Here is a 15,966-nt window from a genome sequence, read left to right on the forward strand (position 1 = left end):
CTTTCAAATCAATCTAAGAAAAAAGGGATGATATGTTGCCACTTTTTCTTAACTTTTTTGACAGACTATACCTTCTTAACAAAAAAGAATTTGGTACTGTCACTTTTCAAATAAACAGACACGGATAAAACTTATAGTATGTGCGTGTAACTTGCAAGTGTGTTAATATTTTTATTGATACGGACGTTTTTCACTACAGAAGCACAATATACTTCTAAATCGCATTTCTATTGAAAAATTAATATCACTATGCTACGTTAGAAATAGTTGCCATAAAATTGGCTCGACTCTCGCCAGTGTAATGGCGGATTCGACCAAACTTGAAGTTACACGAGTATAACTATCATGAGAATAATTTTACTCCTTTAATTTACTCTAGGGTATTATCGTTTGCATTTACCAAGTTACTCAAAGAGTATGAAATAAAATGTCAATTATAGTTCACAATGACACCGACCGTGACAGTTGACACCCCGTTGTGCAACTATTCTGTTTAATATTTACTCCACCAAAATAGCCCGTGTAAATATTTACTCCCGTGTTATTACCTCATTCTTGGATTAGAAGTTGGAAAAACGCAAAACCAGCTTACTCTTAGATCAGGAAACAGTTATACTCGAGTAAAATTTTACTCCAGTTTGGTCGAATCCGCCCTAAACAGTATTATTTTTGTGCAGTTTTGTTAATGTAATAATTCAGAAAAACTATTTTTGAGTTCACCAGTTTAACAGTAGCATAATAATATTTGTTAATAGCATAATAATATAGTTTAACAGTAGCATAATAATATTTAGAGAATTGATCTACAACTACCATGTCGACCAAAATCCGTTCAGTAGTTTTTGCGTGAAGAACCAATTTCGAAACAATTTTTTGCCTCTACAATATATTATTATAAAGTATCATAGTATCATACAGATTCTATGCACAAGAGTGCAATATTAAAATAATACTGTTTAAGGGTGGGAGTGTGGGACGCTATGTATTCGATGTGATATAGAATAAGCAGTTAACATTCCTTTCTACGTGTTACTTATTTTGGCGCTATTTGAAATACGAATTTAGAAAGCAAGATTATTTTAATGCTTAAAATGTTTTATGAATACTATGAAGTAATTATAATTATCACATATAATATAAAATAAATGTATATTAAAAATTGAATAAAGTTTATTTAAAAATTAATAATTGCTGTTTTATTATATTATCAGGGCTCGCCAGGGCGTGCGAAGCGAGCCCTAATATATCCCACATCCTAAACATTTTGTGGTACACTTGACGGAAAAACTATCGCGTCTATTGATTATGTTTTAACAATGTATAATACTAAAACCAAAGATCTTTTAAAACTCTATTAAAAAAATAAATCCACAACCGAACATAAAACCTCCTCCTTTATGGAAGTTGGTTAAGAATTATGAAAGAGGTTTTGTGGATGTCTATGCTTATGTATCACCTCCTTTGTTATCGTAAAGAAGAATATTTATGTCAGATCTAGAAAAAGAATAAACTTGTGACACCTGTTAAACTGTCAGGCCAAAAGAAAAAACGGAAAAAACATCATGGAAAAATTACTCAGTATTATGTAGCAAAATTAATATGGGTAAGAAACCAAATATATTAGATTTGAGATGTTGCATTAGAGACAAGTTTCTGTGGACTAAGCTTACAAAACTATGGATACAATATTATTGTAGACATCCTTTATAAATATTGAACTTAACTATGAATAATAAGTCCTAAACGTTTTATGCCCACAAAATTTTAGCTCCAGCATTTTTATCTGCCACTACACTTTCTGGATAACCTATAACCAGTATGTAACCTTTGAAAGTCTTGCCTACCTTACATAACAGGCCAGTCACTAGTATTATCACTAGATGGCGTTACTTACGGAGGTGAAATACCTTGAAATGCAGCGCATTAACTCCTAAGTCCGCTGTCTTTGTCTGTCGTGTGACTTTAACTATGTTTTAACTTTTTAAAACTAAACTAGTTGCATAGAAAGTTTTAGGAGATTAAACTCGCCCGGCATTACTACGTCATACGTGAAACTCTACCAACCATGAGAAGTGTCGTGTCGTGACTCGTGTGACACGTTGTCGCTCCGCTGCAGCGTTTTTAGGGCGTTCGCTGCGTTAAGCGTGCGGCCGGCGCGGCCACCCGCGAGGCGTGCTCGTTTCATGTCATCCCATAGAGCAGCGCTGCGTTGAGCGGGTCAGCCGTCGCACGATTACTATGGCAAGCGCACGGTGCGGGCGCCCGCGACGGGCAGCCGCTCCGGGCACACGCTCAACGCAGCGAACGCCCTTAGGGTTCCGGGTAGCCAAATGGCAAAAAAAGGAACCCTTATAGATTCGTCATGTCTGTCTGTCTGTCTGTCTGTATGTCCGTCCGTATGTCACAGCCACTTTTCTCCGAAACTATAAGAGCTATAGGTACTATTGAAACTTGGTATATAGATGTAGTCTGTGAACCGACTTTTGATACAAAAATTAATAAAAGCTAGATGTTCTGCGCGGCTTCGCCCGCGTAATTTAGATGTCACGGAAACCGTACATTTTTCCGCAAAAAAAAAAAAGGAAACCTATGTCCTTTCACGTGGCCTATTCTTCATGTGTGCCAAGTAATATAAAAATTGATCCAGTAGTTTCTTAAGATAATAAGCAATTTTAAATAATTTCCCCCGTTTTTTCCACATTTTCCTCTATTTCTTCGCTCCTATTAGTATTAGCGTGATAAAATATAGCCTATAGCCTTCCTCAAAAAATGGGCTATCTAACACTGGAAGATTTTTTCAAATCGGACCAGTAGTTCCTGAGGTTAGCGCGTTCAAACAAACAAACTAACAAACTCTTCCGCTTTATATTATTAAGTAGTAAAAAAAGTATAGATTTTAGGGGTCACCATAAAAATTTTTTTTGTTCTAGTTGTACAACTGAAACTGCTGCGAAATTTTTCATTTAATCTATGGATAGGTCTTCAAAAATCATATTGAGGTTTCTAACATAATTTTTTTCTAACCTGAATTCTCGCAAACTGCGAGAGACTCTTCCAAAGTAGTAAAATGTGTGTCCTCCCTTCCAACTTCTAAAGTATTAATATGATAAGTCTAAAAAAATATATGATGTACCATCGAAGAAAGTGATTCATACTTCATAGGCAGTTGACGGATCTGCGTCTAGTAGAACTTGGCCTAGGAAACCGTATTTCACCCTTATCATCAAATATATATATATATATATATATATATATATATATATATATATATATATATATTAGTTACGGTAGGTATATTAAGTTCAAAGCCCTGACGAATAACAAAATGGCCAAGCCACTGATTTTGGCTAATGTGTAGAGTTTTTAGATTCTTTTCGTGCGGCTAACACATTATATTGTTATCAAATATTTTGCAGCGCTTTAGTGTAAAATCAAGGTTTTTAGATTTAGGGCTGAGTATGTAAGGTTAGAAACTTGGCTCTACATGAGATCTCACTACTTCTTGACACGCCGAATAACTATAATATTATGTTCTCATCTTGGCAACATTTTTACATGAAAATGTTTTTGATGGGATTTCATTTCTTTTTGTAAGCTCATAAGCAGCTGGTTTACGTTATTTTTTCTTTTAGTTCATTTTTTAAGGTTCCGTACCCAAAGGGTAAAAACGGGACTGATTATATTACTGAGACTTCGATGTCTGTCCGTCTGTCAGTCTCCAGGCTGTAACTCAAGAACCGCTATAGCTAGACTTCTGAAATTTTCACCGATTGTGTATTTCTGGTGCAGCTATAACGACAAATACTAAAAACAATATAAAGTAAATATTTAAGGAGGACTCCCATACAACAAACGTAATTTTTTTGGCCTTTACGGCTCGTATTCCATAATGGCAACATAAAGACATTTGAAATTTTCATAAAATCCTCAATTATATAAGTACGTTGATAATTAAATTGAAATAAAATAAATAAATAAGTAAATAAAATAATAATCCCATACAAAAACACAATTTTTTCCCCTACTTTCGCTATATAACAGTACGGAACCCTTCGTGCGCGAGTCCGACTCGCACTTGGCTATTTTTTTTTTGGTGTATTTCTTTTAGGTTTCCGTACCCAGAGGCTAAAAACGGAACCCTATTACTAGACTTCATTGTCTGTCCGCTATCCGTCTGTCTGTCTGTCTATCTTGGATGTATCTCATGCCACAGAATATATAATATTAGTCGTACCAACTCATGCATCTAGCGACGGCCGTCGTGACTTACAGACTATCTTAATATAAATTATAAACTTTCACCTTATTTTTATGTTTCCGTACCCAAGGGGTAAAAACGGGACCCTATTACTGAGACTTCGATGTCTGTCCGCGGTCCGTCTATCCGTCTGTCTGTCTGTCTATCTGTCTCTAGGATGTATTTCAAGTACAGTAGAAGCTAAAGAGTTGAAATTTTCATCGATTATGTATTTCTGTTGCCGCTATAGCAATAAATACTAAAAACAAAATAAATTTAATATTTCGGGGGGGTCTCTCATACAACAAACGTGATTTTTTGCTATTTTTTCCTTTTGATAATAATAGATGTCGCTGCTGGTCGTCTACATCGCGGTATAGCTAGCACGAACAGTTTCATATACTTGTTAATGCACTCTAATCAACAAGAGATGTCACTGTTGGGCATCTGCATTGCGCTATCGATAACGCAAAGATGTTTGGTATATAGACGTTTAACTTTCGTAGTAATATTATTTGTCTTTAACTAACCGTAAGTAAACCGAAGTTGTTTGCATAAAAATATATATTTTAAGACCTATTATATTAGTTATCCAAAAATTCCTGATCAATCTGTTTCAAGTTTGTAAACTTGAAATATGTAGATTGATAGTTATAATAATTATTATTATAATTAATGAAATACTCTTATTAATTAAATATTTGCAAAGAAATGCTAAGACTACGACTATTCTTTGAACTTACGTACTTACGTACCCAAAGGGTAAAAACGGGACCCTATTACTAAGACTTCGTTGTCTTTCCGTCTATCCATCTGTCTGTATGTCTGTCTGTCTGTCTGTCTGTCTCCAGGCTGTAACTCAGGAATGCTAATAGCTAGAGAGTTGAAATTTTCACAAATTATGTATATCTGTTGCCCCTGTAACAACAAATACTAAAAACAAAATAAAATTAATATATAAGGTAAAATTAATATTAAAATCACGTTTGTTGTATGGGAGCCCCTCCCATACAACAAACGTGATTTTTTTGGCCTTTTTTGCTTTATATCAATAATGGCAACAGGTAGGTACTTGAATTTTTCTCAAAGTTCTTAGTTATATGTCTACTTTAATATTTAATAATAATATTAAAATAAAAAAAAATTAAGGGGGGCTCCCATACATACAACACAAATTTTTGCCTAATTTTGCTCTATACTGGTACGGATATAGGTTAAGTTGGATTTGATAATTTTTTTGTTGTTTCAGTAAGTACTAATATTATGTTACATACCAAATTTCAGCTTTCTAACGGCGGTTCCCAATATTTGATCTATCTCTGGTTTGGCCCTACTAGACATAGGAATAGCTTACATTAGACATTAGAGACATATATTTTATGTGAATTGTGAGCTATTACTATCTCTACCAGAGATAGATCAAATATTGGGAACGGCCATTAGACTTCAGGAAGTACCCTAACAGTTTTGATGATCGGTGAGTGAGTGACCAAATTGTGGGTTTTTGGACACCTATAAAATCTAAAGTATAATAGCTACGATATTCAAACTTTGCGCATTTAATAACTATACCCATGTCATTATATCTTAAAAATTTCATCTATCTGGCATCATTCAAACCAAAGTTACGAGGGTTCAAAAATACGACGAAACGTTTCGAGAAAAGGTAGGTAGTGCCCTTGCGTGCTTCGCTTGGCTCATCTTGGCGGGGGCACTCCCGTGCCCCCAGATTTGTTCAATGAAATTGAATATAGGTCAAGTAGTCTATTATGTCAATTCGAAGTAAGTCGTCATCTGTCGGCTGGGTTTGACATAACTCGACCATTTTACGTAGGTCCGCCATCTGCCTATGAATCAACTTCTCTGATAGTACCTACATTAAGGCTCCATTCCACCGCAGCGCACGTTGTACACGGCCACGCGCACGCGTGGACGTGCACGGATTTATTTCTTTGACTACGTGGGTCAACGTTTCCACTGCCTATGTACACGCTTCAGTGTATCCCGTGCATACAGGTCAGTTAACAAGAGCTGGGACGATCAACACATTTAAACATTGCGCTTGTGTAGTGTCTGTGAATAAGCGCGTGGCGTGACGTCGTACTGCATACGCATCATAAAAAGTCTGCCCGTCTCTCTCGCGTGCGGTCTATCTTATGAGCTCGAAGGGGACAGTTATTGTTTTTCTTATGCTACTGTTTATAAATACAGCGTGATATTACAAGTCGGTAACGTGTGATCGGCGCGCGGCCAGGGTTCGAAACCGTACGATAATTATATTTTAAACATACTGTTTAGTGAAATTGCATAAGTGTGAGCACTGTGAACGTGCCAGCTTTAGTTAACTGATATATAGCATGAGTAGCATGGCCAGCGTTGAGCTACGTGTGCACCATATTCGAGCAAGCTACGTGAGTCAATTCGTGCGTAGCGTGTCCATGGGTTGCAGTGGATACAGTCACATTATATATTTTCTTACAAAGCGAAGCTTGACGCACATGCGTAGCCTCTCCGTGCGCCGCGGTGGAATGGAGCCCTTACTTTAAAAACTACCAACGAAAATTGGTTTGAACGACATCTAGCAAGTAGTTTTTTTACGTCATAAATGGTAAACCTCAATTTAATTTTCATTAAATCAACTAAAATATAAAAATAAATCAAAAACCTTTTAATTTCATAAAAATAAGCCTTATTGCTGCTGCGGAACTCATCATAGGCGAGTCCAACTCGCACTTGGCCGGTTTTTTTTAATGGTTTGAAAATGTGTAAGACTATTCTTGATGCAGTTCTGACTTTTTCTGACAGCGTGGAGTATTCCTCTCAAGTTTGTAATGTGGCACTGTTCCAATGTAAGTGATTCTATTGTAATATATATTTATGATAATATGATAATATATTATTATATTTTTATGTGAAAATTAAGTGGCGGATAAACTATGCTGGTCTGAGGCAAGTCTGAGGTGGGTGCCAAATTGAGTAATATTTATTAAGCAAGTATATGTTTTTTTCCAGAACAAAACTGAAAAAAATGGCGCCCAGGCATCCACCGTGTACGCCGTCCTCGGGCTCCTGTCCCCCCGGATCTTGCAACCCCAAGCCGCAGCCGTGCGAAAATCCAGAAAAATGTCTAGAAACTTCGAGATCTAAGAGTGTGCGACCGGGATGTAGAAGCGCCGTCTCTATCGTGTCATCCGGAAGCAAGAAAGGCAAGAAGGGCAAGAAAGACAAGAGTGACAAACAGAAAGAAAAGAAAAAATCTAGCTGCTGCTCGAAGAAAAAGAAAGAAACAGAGAGAAAAAGATCGGTACACGACAGCTGTGCTCCGTCCGCTAGTGGTGCTAGAAAAGCATCGAGAACGAGCGTGGGACAGAAGAAAAAGGAGAGGAAATGCTGTAAATGCTGCGAAATTCTTTAAGTTAAAAAAACATTGGTAAGCCACGTTGTAATTGCACTTACGAGTTACGGGTTTTCTCTTATTCCGTAACGAGGCTGTAGAGACTACATATCTGGCGGCACGGTAGTGCCCCCGCCAAGACGAGCCAAGCGAAGCGCAAGGGCACTACCTAGAGTTTTTAGATTCTTCTCGTGCGGTTGATACATTATGTCAAGTATTTTGCCGCGAATTATGTATAAAGCGGGCTCCACACTCGCGGCGCGAATTGCGGCCGCGGTTCACGGACGCTACGCGCCACGAACACGACCCGGATAAATACGGCCCTCTACACTCGCAATCTTCGCATTTAGAGCGCTTACAGACGAACGGCACGTGTCGGCGGCATGTGTCGGCAGCAGTCGACGGCAGTCGGCGGCACGTGTCGGCGGCAGTCGACCTGGGGACCTACCACGACCTTTCCTAAAACGATTATGTTTCCAGAAAACTTTGTTGTAAGATTACAATAACATTACCGTACTCACTTTTTAAATATAATTTTACTAAAAAATCAAGTACCAGTTAAATAACGGTAAAAATGCAAAATATTGTTAAATCCGCTGTGAAATATCAACTTTTTTAAGATCGCTAGCTTGACGTTAAAGTAATTATTGCTTATCTGTCAAACGGTGTCGATAATAGAGGTGGTGGTAGGCCTCTAGGCCTAGGTAGGCCCTAGGTAGTTGTGACGTACCGCCTAAAGGTAAGCGGCCACAGGTCGGTACCATACGCAACGGACGTCTCGCATTAAACGGATAATTTTTTCACAGTACTTCCGCTGAATCGGCAGCGTACGGATTATCGAATAGCCTAGTAAATAAATGCTCAAAAGAGGGGTGTGAATGGAATAGTCGAAAGCAGAAATTTTGACTTAGAAACTTTGTTTGGACTAATTTGAAGATAAATATACTGTCTAGTCGGTAATCCGTACGCTGCCGATACAGTGGACGTACTGTAAAAAAAATATCCGTTTGATGCGAGACGTCCGTTGCGTACGATACCGACCTGTGGACCTTTACCTTTACGCGCTACGTCACAACTGCAAGGTCGACGGCTGCTGTCGACTGCCGCCGACACGTGCTGCCGACTGCCGTAGACTGCCGCCGACACGTGCCGTCGTCTGCCGTCAACTGCCGCCGACGCGTGCCGCCGACACGTGCCGCTCGTCTGTAAGCGCTCTTACATTCGCGCATTTGAGTAAAATGGACGTTGAAGTCATTGTTGCCGCTGCTCTTACATAGTGTGCTTATCAAAATGTCGCGGGCCAATAAACCGACAACGGACGGGGAAAGCCGCAAAGCCCGAACGCGAAGCCGCGAAACCCTCGTTTGTTGTTTGCGCTTCGCGTCTTCGTATCGTATCGTATTGTACGCATCGTGTTCACGGCGCGTAGCACCTGAGAATCGCGGCCGCAATAGGCATGATGACAATTTTTTTTCTTATCGGTAATTGAAAGACACTTAAAAAAATAGAAACATCGTTGAAAGAATGACTCTGAATAAATTTAATTGAAAAAAAAATCGACTTGAATATCCAACTTTAAAGGCGCATAACAAAAAAAAAATACAAATGCTATCAAGCTGAAATTTTGGGAACACTTATTTTTTACCGTGATTTCTTTTTTTTATTTACAAAATTCGCTAATCTTTGACCTTGTCATCATCCCTATTCGCGCCGTGAGTGTAGAGCCCGCATAAAACGAAGGTTTTTAGATTTAGGGCTAAGTACGAGTATGTAAGATCTCACTACTTTTTGACACCACGAACTATATTATGTTCTCGTCTTGGCAACATTTTTACATGAAAATATTTTTGATGGGATATATTATATGATATAATATCATATATCCCTTGTTTCTTCTATGTATTATAGGAAATTTTTATGATCTGTTGGCCGTAGGGCCTTTGCCTCGAATTTCGCTGTAATGAGACTGCAACTTCAATTTTAATTTATGTAAGTATATACAATGTGTCCCGACACCGGTGTCCGATCCTTTAATGTCATGATCTATGGCATAGTTTATCGACAAATTGGCCCTCAATTTTTTTTTCTCTCTCATGGGTGTAAAATGGCAGCCATTTTAGTTTTTCTCGAGCTTTCACACTAATCTGACCAGTACTTCACATGTAAATATACTATGAAGATAAAATAGGTCTCATTTGATAGCTGAATTTGTGGACTACGCTTACATAGGCAATATGTTATAAATTTCGTCGAATTAAACATAGAAAAACCGAAGTTTAAGAAAAAAAATGTGTATTTTTTATTAATGGCTTTTTATGGAAAATCTAGGAGATTAAAATGAATGGATTGGACTGGACTGGAATGAGATGAAAACTTCCTCTATTTTTAATAGATAGAGGAAGTTTTCATCTTCTAAAATTCTTTTACTTCAATTCTCTAAGTCAGATAGTTTAGAAGTTATAATGATTTTCTTATGATGAGGTGGTCAGATTTACTAATCTGACCACTGAACTGAAGCCAGAGAATTTTTTTTTTCAAAAGTTGAAGAAAAAATTTTGAACTCATGATGTATGGCTTATATTAGTGACAAATTGACTTTCAAATTATTTTTTCTCCAACTTTTGAAAAAAACAACAAAAAGCCATTAATAAAAAATATACGAATTTTTATCTTAAACTTGGGTTTTTCTATGTTTAATTCCGCGAAATTTATAACATATTGCCTGTGAAAGCGTAGTCCACAAATTTAGCTATCAAATGAGACCTTTTTTATCTTCATAGGATATTTACAAGAGCAGTTTTGGTCAGTGTGAAAGCCCGAGAAAAACTAAAATGGCTGCCATTTTACAACCATGATAGAGAAAAAAAATTTGAGGGCCAATTTGTCGATAAAATATGCCATAGATCACGACATTAAAGGATCGGACACCGGTGTCGGGACACATTGTATGTTACGCTCAAAGACCGAAAACGCTCAGTGAGCGAAAAAATGGCTCAGAACGCGTTGTGGTAATAGTGAAATTCGCGTCGTGGCCCTAGTGAAAACGACCACGACGCGTTCTGGTAATCACAGAAATACCACAAAGCGAAATTCGTGTCGTGGCTGACGTGCTGTTCGACCACAACGCGTTGTGGTAATCGAGTAAAACCATGACGCGTTCAGCGGGGCTAAAATGGTCACATTTAGCAATTTCTCTCAATCAATTCAGCAAATGAATTGTCAAAACTGTCAAACTGACAAATGTTAAATCAGTACAAAAATACAGAAATGAATTGCAAGCAGAGTTGCATTTTGCGATTTTAGAAAAATGAATCATATCATATTTCTTCTAAGCGACCATTTTAGCCCCGCTGAGCATTTAAAAAAGCCACGACGCGAATTCGTGTTGTGGCCCTAATGAAAACGGCCACGACGCATTCTGAAACCAGGCCGTGTTACGCAGGAGAAATTTTATAGCGCCCAAGTGTGTGCGCAATACACAAAAGCACTCTGGTTTCAATGAAACTAGGCCAGTTACGTAGGGTTATTTTATAGTGCCCAAGTGTGTGCGCAATACACAAGAACACGTTACGCAGGAGTAGTTTTATAGTGCCTAAGTATGTGCGCAATACACAGGAGCACTCTGGTTTCAATGAAACCAGGCCAGTTACGCAGGAGTAATTTTATAGTGCCCAAGTGTGCGCGCAGTACACAAGAGCACTCTGGTTTCAATGAAAGCAGGCCAGTTACGCAGAAGTAATTTTATAGTGCCCACGTGCGCGTGTGTGCGCGTGTAAAAGTCGGTCCTGCACCTGATCTCTCGCCAGCGCTCCATTGGGTTATGAGAGTAAAGAATAGTGCTCTTGTGTATTGCGTACACACTTGGGCACTATAAAATTACTCCTGCTTAAGTGGCCTGGTTTCATTAAAACCAGTGTGCTCTTGTGTATTGCTCACACACTTGGGCACTATAAAATAACTCATGCGTACCTGGCCTGGTTTCCATTGAAACCAGAGTGCTCTTATATATTGCACACACACTTGGGCACTATGAAATGACTTCTGCTCCACTGGCCTGGTTTCATTGAAACCAGAGTGCTCTTATGTATTGCGCACACACTTGGGCACTTTAAAGTTACTCCTGCGTAACGTGTTCTTGTGTATTGCGCACACACTTGGGCACTATAAAATTACTCCTGCGTAACTGGCCTAGTTTCATTGAAACCAGAGTGCTGTTGTGTATTGCGCACACACTTTGGCGCTATAAAGTTACTCCTGAGTAACTAACCTGGTTTCAGAACGCGTCGTGGCCGTTTTCATTAGGGCCACAATACGAATTCGCGTCGTGGCTGTTTTTAAATGCTCAGAACGCGTCATGGCTGTTCTCGATTACCACAACGCGTTGTGGTCGAATAGCACGTCAGCCACGACACGAATTTCGCTTTGCAGGGGCGGATCTACTATATGGCTTTTTGGGCTGCAGCCCAGGGCCCCGCGAATACAGAGGGCCCCCAACCGAACTGAAACTAATTATCGACGATATTGTCAATAATAAAAATTATCTAGAATAAGAAAAACCGATCATAAGGTTGGCGCATTATCCAAATGCCGTAGACGCATGCATGCATTTAGTGAATTAGTGCATTCAGTTAAAATCTTACTTACTGCAGTCTAAGACAGAGTCTTACACCTCTTGCAGTGAAATTTTTTGGCTAATTTATGAAAAGAAACTTGTTGATGTTTTCCCAAACTACTATACCATCTTAAAGATTTTTTAACGATGCTGATCACTAGCTGTGAAGCAGAGCCATAGAGAAATATAATACACGGGGAGCAGAGCGTTCTTTCTCCAGGATGTCGTATATAGAAAACAAATACAGTACAACAATGTCATTATTAATTATCAGTTCTTTCGATAAATTTTGATTTAACAAAGGAGCTACAGCGCGATGACCAAATAAAAGAATTTGCAGTTTGTTTGTTAGTTTGAACGCGCTAATCTCAGGAACTACTGGTCCGATTTGAAAAATTCTTTCAGTGGTAGATAGCCCATTTATCGAGGAAGGCTATAGACTATAATTTATTACGTTAGGACTAATAGGAGCGAAGAAATAGAGGAAAGTGTAGCAAAAACGGGGGAAATTATTTGAAAGGGCTTATTTAAACGTACTACAGCAATTTTTATGTTATTTGGCACACATGAAAAATAGACCACGTGAAAGGACATATATTTCTTTATTTGCGGAAAAATTTACGGTTTCCATGACATTCCTAAATTACGCGGGCGAAGCCGCGCGGAACGTCTAGTAGCCCATATAAATAAATTAAAAATTTTCTTGCTGTACTTAACATAATATACCTACATCACTACAGAAAACCGTTTATTGTCAAAATGGCAATTAGTTGAGTAATTAGGTAGGGCCCCTAAGCAGTATTAGCCCAGGGCCCCACAAATTCAAGATCCGCCCCTGTCGCTTTGTGGTATTTCTGTGATCACCAGAACGCGTCGTGACTCGTGACCGTTTTCACTAGGACCACGATGCGAATTTCGCGTCGTGGCCGTTTCACTAAGACCACAACGCGTTGTGAGCCATTTTTTCGCTCACTGAGCGTTTTCGGTCTTTGAGCGTAACCTTAACATACTTAGTAACAATATGGCTATTAAAATTTAAAACATAGGACTGATGAGCCACCCCAGGTTCTAAGTTAAAGTAGGGACAATGTTTATTTTTAAGTTTTTTTGGAACCTACCTTTGGCACCTCTAACTTAACGTTAATCTGTATTACATAGTTTAAGACATTTTTTCTTTTACAGCTCCAAAGTCTTGTCCGAAATCCTGTGCGTCGGAGTTAACAAGCAGCACACACAATCAGAGACACAAGGGAGTGAAAAGCACAAGCTCAGCCCAACAGCCCCGCCGTAGCAGTTCTAAGCCAGAGCATTCGCGACCTAAGCCAGATAAAAGCCCTAAGAAACGCCAAAAGAATTCCCCAAACTCCATTAAAAATCGGTCCAAGGGTAAAAATAAAGACGAAAATAAAATGGATGAAAGAGAGAAGAAAAAAAGGCGTTGCACGTTACTGTAAATTATTCGAATTGTGACTACCTACCCAGCAATTATTTTATAATGCATAATTTTAAAAAAAAATTACACATGAAATAAAAATATATTGAGTGTTAATATAATATTGGTCTTAACTATGACCCGATGAACTTCGTATCCATCCTTTCTAATATAAACAGCTTCTCCGGACTTCCACGAATATTTCAAGAGTAAAATTATTCAAATCCTAAACTTAGGCTGGTATTTAAAATAGTCAGTACTTAAGATGCGACCATAAAGTTAATATACTTAGCGGAATAGAGAAACAAAGGCCTGAGCAAGAGAGATGTCAGTTGTAACTATCAGTAACACTGCGTGGTAAAAAGAGACGTGTGATAAATAACAGCAGCACTCTTTTTTTGACGTCCAGTCGGCACGTGCCGCACGTTGACAATTTAATCTCATAGAAATCATGTTCAATCATGCTTGATGTACCAATGAATAAGGAAAAGTCATTGGGTGTAAAAGTCAGTGGTGTATACGTACTTACACATATTTTTACTCACAGATGAAACCAATTTCGGTTTCGTTTGACAGCTCAAGATTGTTGCTCTATTCCGCTAGGTATATTAAGACCATGACAAATGCACCAACTAACTTTAACTTTAACCTTAACTATAACCGGAAAAATTTACAGATGTCGTATGAGAATATGGGGTGTTTGGACGCCATATTTAACTTTAACTTTACACACGCCTCTGGTGCAAGTGCAACCCAGTCTAACTTTATGGATGCGACCCGGTCTCAAGACGCGGTTCGGCTCTGTGATTGGTCCAAATTTTGACAGCCAACCAATCACAGAGCCTGAACCACGGAATATATTATAACACTAAAGGAAGGGGCATAGCAAGTAAGTTTCATTGAAACTGGCACTGTCGCCAAACTCACACAGTAACATTTTACGCACACAAAAGAAATAACTGTCTGAACTCTAATCTGTACCGTGTCTTGAGACCGAGTTGCATCTTGAGTACTTACTGACTATTTATACCGGCCAAAAATTCGAGATTTTTGAAACTTTGGAATGAAATATCTTAAAAACCTGAGCTGATAGAAAGCAAATTTCTTAGAAACATGTGATCAGGGCACAAAGTTCTTACAGAAACAGCTTTTACAACAAAACTACTGTTGACCAGTGTTAAATTTACTAATTTATTATTTGGCAAAAAGACGTCAACGGAAACAACGTCGACTGCGAAAAACGTGTGCACGCGCCGTGTCTCCGCTGGTGCCCGCCCTCCGCCGCGCGTGTAACAGTCCATCGCCCGCGTCCGAGCTCCATCGCACGCGCCTGCGCTGCCCAATGCCCATACCATATTAAAACATACTATTTTTCAACTCACGAGAGCGTGCGCCCGCACGAGTTTGGGGCTAGATATAAAGTTTACGATTTCTTTTAGTAACATCCCAACCGTTAATAGTTATATTTTATCGAATAACAACTTTAGTTACGGTACTCATAGTATGTTAAACGAACGAATAGTGAAAAAGTTAATTTACTTAATAGCGAGGCCATAACCAGAAATCTTGCTCAAGCCGCCTCTGGGTAGGACACATGGAGGTATTAGGTACAGGGCCGTCTCTAGCCCATGTGGCGCCCGTGTGTAAACATTACCCTAGCGCTCCTTAACAAGCGCGCGCGCGGTCAAAATGAAATGGCTACAAAGTAAAAGTACAGTTTGTCCGGCCGCTAAGTTAAGGGTGAGGACTCTAAGCGGTGGCTGCTTTCGTTCCACCAGACGAACACGAAACGAAACGAAACAGCACATCAAGTTATCACATAGGTACTGTCAAATTTCTCCGATATAAAATAGATAACAAAGTCTATTGTTATTTGTTTGTAGATTGAAGTTTTTTCGGTTTTGACCATGATGTGGTCTTGAGTCTTGACTGACCTTAACAAGCCTAACCCCAAAACGTAAATTTTATATCGCTTAAGTACTTCAATTTTACTTTAAATTTCATGTTCTATACTTATTAAACATCACATCATCACAACATTGGTATTAATTCGATTTCATTGAAGAGCTTTAACTTCTCTACATCCGAAGAGCAAGCATGGCACAGTTTATTTTTAAATTAGAACACTGTGCTTTTTGGCATCTAAATCCAAATCCTCCCACTACCTGTTTTCAAAAAACGAGCGATAGGACACTTACTATTACACCAAATAATATAATCTTCATTTATGTGTTTTAAGGTTCATTTCACGTTGAAAAATAAACATTATAATGTTTATATTGCAAAAACCG

The 15,966-nt window shown here is 38.6% G+C and overlaps 1 long non-coding RNA gene across 1 annotated transcript; it reads left to right on the forward strand.

Moving 5' to 3' along the window:
• The first annotated feature begins 1,496 nt into the window (after positions 1–1,496).
• Positions 1,497–13,766, forward strand: LOC121738919. The gene is made up of 3 exons (XR_006037361.1): positions 1,497–1,603; positions 7,250–7,667; positions 13,426–13,766. It is a non-coding gene; the product is annotated as an uncharacterized LOC121738919 (long non-coding RNA).
• The last annotated feature ends 2,200 nt before the right edge of the window (positions 13,767–15,966 follow it).

This window comes from Aricia agestis, chromosome Z (genome assembly GCF_905147365.1).
Source record: "Aricia agestis chromosome Z, ilAriAges1.1, whole genome shotgun sequence".
Lineage (NCBI taxonomy): Eukaryota > Metazoa > Arthropoda > Insecta > Lepidoptera > Lycaenidae > Aricia > Aricia agestis.